The sequence below is a fragment of the Gigantopelta aegis genome, chromosome 2, assembly GCF_016097555.1.
Source record: "Gigantopelta aegis isolate Gae_Host chromosome 2, Gae_host_genome, whole genome shotgun sequence".
NCBI classification, from domain to species: Eukaryota; Metazoa; Mollusca; class Gastropoda; order Neomphalida; family Peltospiridae; genus Gigantopelta; species Gigantopelta aegis.
In genome coordinates, this window is record NC_054700.1 from 11404053 (window position 1) to 11412307 (window position 8255).

At 37.4% G+C, this 8255-nt stretch overlaps 1 protein-coding gene across 1 annotated transcript in view; it reads right to left on the reverse strand.

Annotated features, from left to right (window-relative positions):
- LOC121381149 (SHC-transforming protein 1-like) overlaps window positions 1–6968 on the reverse strand; it is a 47947-nt gene extending 40979 nt beyond the window's left edge. Inside the window, exon 1 of the mRNA XM_041510322.1 lies at window positions 6911–6968. The gene's annotated coding sequence lies outside the window, so the exon portion shown is untranslated. The remainder of the gene's footprint in view (window positions 1–6910) is intronic.
- Between the last annotated feature and the right edge of the window lie 1287 nt (window positions 6969–8255).

Sequence of the window (8255 nt, forward strand, 5' to 3'; positions counted from 1 at the left end):
GACCCCAGTCCCAGCCAGTGAATTTTTGGTCTGGGCTAGTGGAAAATATCAACTGTGTTACTATAATACACAGGGCACTAGCCTAAACTTCTGTGACTTTTATCAAACATTTGTCGAAAGTTAAAGTTTGTTTTGTTTAACGACACCACTAGAGCACATTGATTTATTAATCATCGGCTATTGGATATCAAACATTTAGTAATTGTGACTTATAGTCTTAGAGAGGAAACCCGCTACATTTTTCCAAATGCAGCAAGGGATCTGTTACATGACATACAGTCTTAGAGAGAAAATCTGCTAAATTTTTTCATTAGTAGTAGCAAGGGATCTTTCATATGCACCATCCCACAGACAGATATCACATATCACGGCCTTTGATATACCAGTTGTGGTGCACTGGCTGGAATGAGAAATATCCCAATCGACCCACCAGTGGGGATTGATCTGAAACCGACTGCACATCAAGCGAGTGCTTTACCACTGGGCTACGTTCCGCCCCCAAATGATGTTGAATGCTACATTAGGTTCACGGTTCCATGCACCATCTTTCAATTTGTGTACCGTAGTTTATTTTCAATTTTCTTTTACATGGCATATCAGCATTTCCATAGCTTGCACTCTGCTGGGAATCCCTATAAGTATGATGTCATAAGGTATTTCGGTCAATCAGAACTTGATCTCACTGGACATAACATGTTTGCATGGGCTATCCGAAACCCACCATGCTATTACAGCATGGTAAAAATGGTATTTTAGTTTTTCTAGTCAAGACAAAGTTTTGTACCCTACCATTTTACATTTTTCGATATATTTAGGCTTAAAAAAAAAAAAAAATGTGTTTCCAGTTTCCCGACCTACCCTAATTTTATGTAGCGATCCTGAAATCTTTTGAAGCAAAAAAATAAAATAAAAAAATAAACATGATCCCTGATTTTTTGCAATCAGCAAACAACACTGGTGTAGGAAGTGGGGGGGAGGGGCAAGAAGGGCATGTGCCCTCCCATTTTTCAGATATTTTGCTTTATATTAGTGTAAAAGTGTGTACATATAAAAGTGTGCCACCCCACACACACACACCCCCCCCCCACCCACCCACCTTTTGGCACCTTCCTACGCCACTGAACAAGATTCAGAACACTTCAGCTGATTATGTTTTCTTGGTTTGATTTGATTTTTTTTTAAATCCTACCGTACCTATCCTATTTTTTTCAAGGATGAAACCTGAAACACATTAACCATTAAAAATAAAGTTTGTAGCTCTTAAAATAGTTTATTAAAATATATATGTGATACATGTTCATGTATCTGCGATATTTTTGGAAAGTATCGTGAATAAATTGAATCGTGGTCCAATATGGAAAATCAAATCGAATATAAAAAATAATTGATTCTATATCCCCATATGTTCTACAGTGATGGCCCATAAATAAAAAAAATGCCACACTGGCGAATGGAACCTCTTGTGAAGAAAGGCTCGTCAAGAGTCAACGACATCGAATTAACTCAAACACTACGTCATCACTACTGTACAATATAGTGATTTAACCAATGACCTGGTCCCAACTACCGTCTTTCCGGCAAATTAATGTAAATTTTGAATGACAGGAGAGAGGTCGCAAGAAATATGTCACTACATTTGCATTTCTATTAGTCTTCGCCAGGAAAGGTGATTATTTACTCATGCTCACCTCCATAGTCTCTTGGAAACTTTTAACAGAGTGACAAACTAATAAACAAGAGGCCCATGGGCATAAACGGTCACCTGAGTCAACTGTTGACCTCACCTACCAGACTCGTGGAATGCACGATACCCATTATCCAAAGGCCAGAATAACCAAGTTCATGATTTGTTTCTTCATGGATCAAGGAAGGAAGGAAATAATTTATTTATACGACGCACTCAACACATTTTATATACGGTTACGGTATATGGCGTCGAACATATGGTTAAGGACCACACAGATATTGAGAGAGGAAACACGCTGTCACCACTTCATGGGCTACACTTTCCAATTAGCAGCAAGGGATCTTTTATACACACCATCCCACAGTCAGTATAGGACATACCATGGCCTTTGATATACCAGTCATGGTGCACTGGCTGGAGTGAGAAATAGCCCAATGGGCCAACCAACGAGGATTGATCCCAGACTGACCGCGCATCCAGCAAATGCTTTACCACTGGGCTATGTTCAGCCCCCCTGGATCAAGGAAGCTTCCCTCCAAATTTAGTTCCAAATGTCAAATAGTTGTTAAGAAATTACAGTCTAAATGCTTTTATAGATACAACTCTAGTAAACTTCACCCCTCCTCAGGCACAAACACAGGACCCAATTTTGATAAATAATCTGATGACTTTTTTTTTTACATATGTGTACATGAAGACTATTCAATTATAAATAGCATTTCTGGAATTAGACAAGATGGTTTTTGAAACTTAATTTTTTACCTATGGGCCAGTCTCTCATTTTGTAGAGGGGTTTGGACATATAACAAATTTCAAATTTAAAAATGTACTTTTCCATATGTCAGGTATTGACATTTATGGAACAAGATAAGATTTTAAAATATTGTCTTAGTTTTTTTCCCCTTTTGGGCCCCACCCATCAGGCCCCTTGGGGATGGTAAGAATAACCAAATTCACAATTTTGTTTCTTCATGGGACACAGAAGCTTCCCACCAAATTTACTTAGAAATGATCCAGAAGATCTGAATAGATTACAGTCTAAATGCATTTCTTTATATAACTATACTAATAAACTTAACCTCCTTCCCTTCCCCAGGGGACCTGATGTTAATGACATTCACAAATAAGATAAACCTTCTATTGATCTTTAAATATATGAAGATTATTTGCTTATAGAATTTCTTAAAGTAGAGAAGAAGATTTTTTTTAATTTACTTAATTTTTCTCTGTTACACCTTGGGGGGGGGGGGGGGGGTGTGTGAAGGCGAGTGGGCAGGCAGAAAAACCAGATTCATATATTTGTTTCTCCATGTGTCAAGGAAGCTTCCCACAAAATTTGGTTAAAATTGTAAAAGTGGTTTTGGAGAAGAAGTTGAAGAACTAATAGTTTACTGTAAAAAAAACTTTTTATGCATATCTGTATATAATTATAGACAAAAATTCACCCACCCACCCTCCCCAGGGACTCAACATTATGACATTCACAAATTAGATAAACACGGAATGACTATAATTGCTTGCAATTGCACAAGTGTGCGCGAACATCGATGCAATTCCTTACGAGAAAATGAAACATGGAAGTCCAGAATGCACTGCCTGGTTTACGTTCGGAAATGAAACTACCGTTAACGTTGACATTTTATTCGAGAATGAAACTGTTCTCAACTTTTTTTTTACATGTGGTAACCTCCTGGTAACCTGAACGAATGTTCTCGACTTATTTCGATGCCTGATAAGGTAACATTTATTCATGTTCATTGTGTCCATAATGGGCCTCCATACAGAACAACCATAACACCTACGGTAACTGCGAGTTCCTTCCCTTTGAAAGCTTTGTATATATGTATGTCACTGCATCAGAACAAGTACGTGTTTCATACCGAATATGAAAAACTTGGTTGGGGATTTCTTTATTTCACTATATGCATGAAAGCATGAATAACAAAACAGCAAAAAAATATATTGTGATTTTGACTTTTTAAAAAATTCAGAACCCCATTTTCGACAAGTCCCTCAGTGGCAGGGAATACATACCCAACATTATGATCATGTGCATGTATACTGAGAATAAAAGTTATAGATCTATGCGAGTCTATACTTATGTGCATACGTCGTGTCTTCCACTGTACTAACTGTTAAACCTACTCAGACAGTAGTTCACCAAGGTAAACATCTACGGTCTGTTTTTTAACATTTTGACATCTGTTGGACAGCAAAAAACATCACAATAATAAATATTGTGCCGGAGATGTTTATCCTGATGAAATACTCGGACAGTAGATCAGATTCAAGATTACACAGGTTTTGTCCAGTGATGGTCCGAACGGATAGAGAAAGTGTCGTTCTTAAGAAAAGTATTGACTTAAAAGTTTGAACCAAATTGTTAACAACCACAATAAATTACTCTCCTGCCTTTAATTAACGTTAGATTTTCTCCACTTTTTGTCATAACATAAATCGTGAAAAAACTATTACAGTGACACAGATTCCAGAAATGAGACTGTAACGATGTCACCGATATCAACTTTGCTGAGATTGCATAGGGCAAAATACATGCAATTTTTCCACCATCTACCATTTTGCCTTTTTGTGGAACTCTTCAAGAGAGGTGGAATCCTCCAAAGTATGTGACATAATTATTCTGACGTCGTGATCAGTGCGTTATACCTTAACGCATGTCATGACGTTGTTAGATTACCGTTACGTCATATCGACCCACCCCTCTTGATAAGTATTCCATAAACAAGCACAATGGCAGACAGCAGAAAACTGCATGTATTTTGGCCTATGCAATCTCAGAGAAATCAATATTGACGACATTGTTAGTCTCGTATGTGGAATCGGTGCCACTGTAATGTTTTTTTCATGATTTGTGTCTGGACACAATTTGGGGGACATCTAACGGTAATTAAAGGTAGGACCCCGTAGGTATTAACAACTTGGTTCGGACTTTAAAGGGACAGACCCTAGTTTATAAATACTAAGACATATTTTTCACTATTCCATTTCAATACAACTAAAGTGTTTCTGGTCATCCTGGTGTTTCTAACACCACAAAATGCATTTTTCATATTTTTAAAAACACACATGCGTCTGAGAAGTAATGATTACTGAGTCGTGTTTTAGTATATTTTTAAGGGTATTTCAACATCACAGACTCTTGTTTCACTCATTTGTATCCAAATTTTTTACAGGTTTGTAAATTAACCAAACTACTTAGTGTCCATTTTTATGGGTTGAAACTATGGTTGAAACTAGGGTCTAGGTGTAAAATATGCCTCAGTGTTTAAAAACTAGGATCCGTCCCTTTAATGTGTACCTAGCCCGAGTACACTGACTGTAGCGTATGAGATAGACCCTGTAACTTTGTGTACGGTGGAGTCGCCGAGTAGGCGATCACGTGACCTACATTACGATTCTTGCATCGGAGTGTCCTGAACTTTAGCTGAATGTGGGTGCAGTCAGATTTCGTTCAGTAGTGTGTGTATTAGTGATTAATATGTGGATTTTTTTAAATCAAGTAACTCGAAAATGGTTGATGTAGCAATGCTAACGGGCACCAGGGGCACTCGCTATCACCATGTTTTAGAAATAGGAAATTTCCAACCTCACAATGTTACGCTAATTTACTATAAGTTTAAAAGCAGAATGGGACTGATTTTAGTCTATTATTTTTAGGGGAATTCCCTATACTGACGTAATTTAATATCAGAAACACGGAAATAGGTAAACGTGACAATTGAAAGTTATAAATAAATCGTAAAAAATGAAAACGCTTGATTACGCTGAATAGACTACTTTTAAAATGGAATTTTTAGATATATCTTCTATCACATTCTGCCTTATATTTGATAATTAACCCCCATATTTACTGTTTAATACCCATTTGAAGTGAAGTGGTATTGCCCGATCCAAGGAAAGATAACCCAATTCAAGGATGATAACTCTTTCGATATGGTCATGTGTAAGGAGGACAGCAAATTATTGGAAAATTATCAATAAACTGCTAATTGCATGGTAATATTTATTGAACTTGAATTGGCTTATCATCTGAATCCGTTGTGATGTATTTGCACTGTTCAGAAAGCTTTTTCCAAACAAAGAATGAAAAAATCATAGAAACGACAACTCTTACATATTAGGAATAATCAGTCATGTATAACTGCATATGTCACATCATATAAGAATTTGGGGAATTGTAGCAATGGAAACTAACCAAAAACCTAAGATTTAATTAAAAGTAAACAGTGTGCCAAAGGTGCCAAAATGGGGGTGGGGGGGAGCACACTTTTATATTTATATACTTTTACACTATTATATAAAGCACATATAAAGCAAAATATATGAAAAGTGGGGAGCACATGCCCCCCCATCCCCCCCCCCCAACCCCCGCCCCGCCAGTGGTAAATCTACTTTTATTATGGTCTTCATATTTAGAGTACACTTTAATTAACAGTTCCAGAAAATTTCATTAAGATACCTCTGGAAATAAAAAATGTATGACTTATGGTCGACTTTTTAAAAATAATTAACAAATTCCTATATTCGGACTGCATTTTTGACAACTTTGAAATGCAATATCTTTGTCAATTTTTCATTTATCTTCTTTTTTTTCTTTCTTTCTTCTTTTTTTTTGTCATCAGGGATTGAATGTCTTTTCATTGGTATATATAGTTTATGTTGATTTGACCAATTGAATTTTTTTTTGTCAGCATTGCCAATTGATCACCGGCCTCAGTGGCATTGTGGTTAGGCCATCGGTCTAATCTGAAAGAGTAGCCCATGTAGTGCCGACAGTGGGTTTCCTCTCAAGATCTGTATGGTCCTTAACCATATGTCTGACGCCATATAACCGTAAATAAAATGTGTTGAGTGCGTCGTTAAATAAAACATTTCTTTCTCTTTTTTTTTTTTTGCTAATTGATCATGTAAAGGTATTTGACGTCAAACACAGGATTGTTGTGGTATTAGAGCCCGAAAAATACATAGCATGGTATTTGACTGTAAGGCTGAATATCTGTCCAAATGTCCGTCTAGCTCTCGACAGTCAAGAGTACTCGGGCTAATGTGCGCTGCACAACACACTAACAGTGCCCACACACGTAACTTCGACTTGTATTTTTTGTTTTTGAAAATATTTTAGTCTGAAAGAAAGTAGAATACTGAATTAAGCCAACAACATTGTATGTATTTAAAAACAGCTATATAAAATCAGTAACATACCTGACTTTAAACAATTGAGTCTTTTTGTCTAGACCACATGAAACGACTGAACTAGGAAGTGATAGTAAACAGGAACTATTAATCAAAATTAAACGCGCATGCTTCAAATATCCGTAATCGGCCGAGCGAAAACAGTCTCTTTCGGAAATCTTCGGATTTTTTTTACACTATTCAAATCGGAACTCTTCGGCCGTGTCGACGTTGTTTTAAAGGCATAGTTTCAAGGGAAAAGAAAAATCAGTTTTTATTTTTTCTAATTTGGTATCTAACAAATATGGAAATAATATATGATGTGTGTGTGTGTGAGAGAGAGAGAGAGAAAGAGAGAGAGAGAGAGAGAGAGAGAGAGAGAGAGAGAGAGAGAGAGAGAGAGAGAGAGAGAGAGAGAGAGAGAGAGAGAGAGAGAGAGAGAGAGAGAGCAGGCGCGGATCCAGGACTTTTAAATAGGGGGGGGGGCGAGGGCCTGCTCCCCCGCGAAATTTTAAAATTTAAGTGGCCTGAAACGCGATTTCCTCGCATCTGAGTAACAAAATAGCTATATTAACGTATGTTTTTGGTATTGTCATACTGTTTTTGTTATCTTCAAAATTGGGAAATAAGTGCATTTTTGTGTAATTCCACTCTAGTGTATGCTATAGTTTAAAAAAAAATAATAACTTGACCCCAAAAATAGGGGGGGGCCGGGCCCCTTGGGCCCCCACTAAATCCGCCCCTGGAGAGAGAGAGAGAGAGAGAGAGAGAGAGAGAGAGAGAGAGAGAGAGAGAGAGAGAGAGAGAGAGAGAGAGAGAGAGAGAGACGGACGTAAACGTAGTTTGGAAATAAATAATAATAATTTTGGTGGGTTTTTGTTTAACGACAGCACATTGATTTATTAATCATTGGCTATTGGATGTCAAACATGTTCATTTTGACACAATCATAGAGGTCATAAATAGAGAGAGAAAAAATATGGCGTGCGGCCTCCCACTAGAAATTGTGCCGAGCCCCCTCCCCCTCACACACACACACACACACACACACACGTTAATGTCTACAGTTTGAACAGATATCGTTCCTACAGGCTTGTTACGGGACAACAGAAAAACATAACAGGTAGTGGAGAAAAAGAAGTCCCCCCCACCCCCCACCCCCACCCCCCACCCCCCCTTAGACACGCCAGTAATAATTCTAAATGATTAAAACATTAAAATTATACCCGAGACTGCAACTTTAAAATTAGGGGTTTTTTTATTCAATTAGACTGATTATTTTTATATAGATACCAGTCTATGACTTTAGCCAAACAATTTTAACCAATCAAACTGTTATTATGTGCTTAATGGACCAATCAGGGATCACCATTGG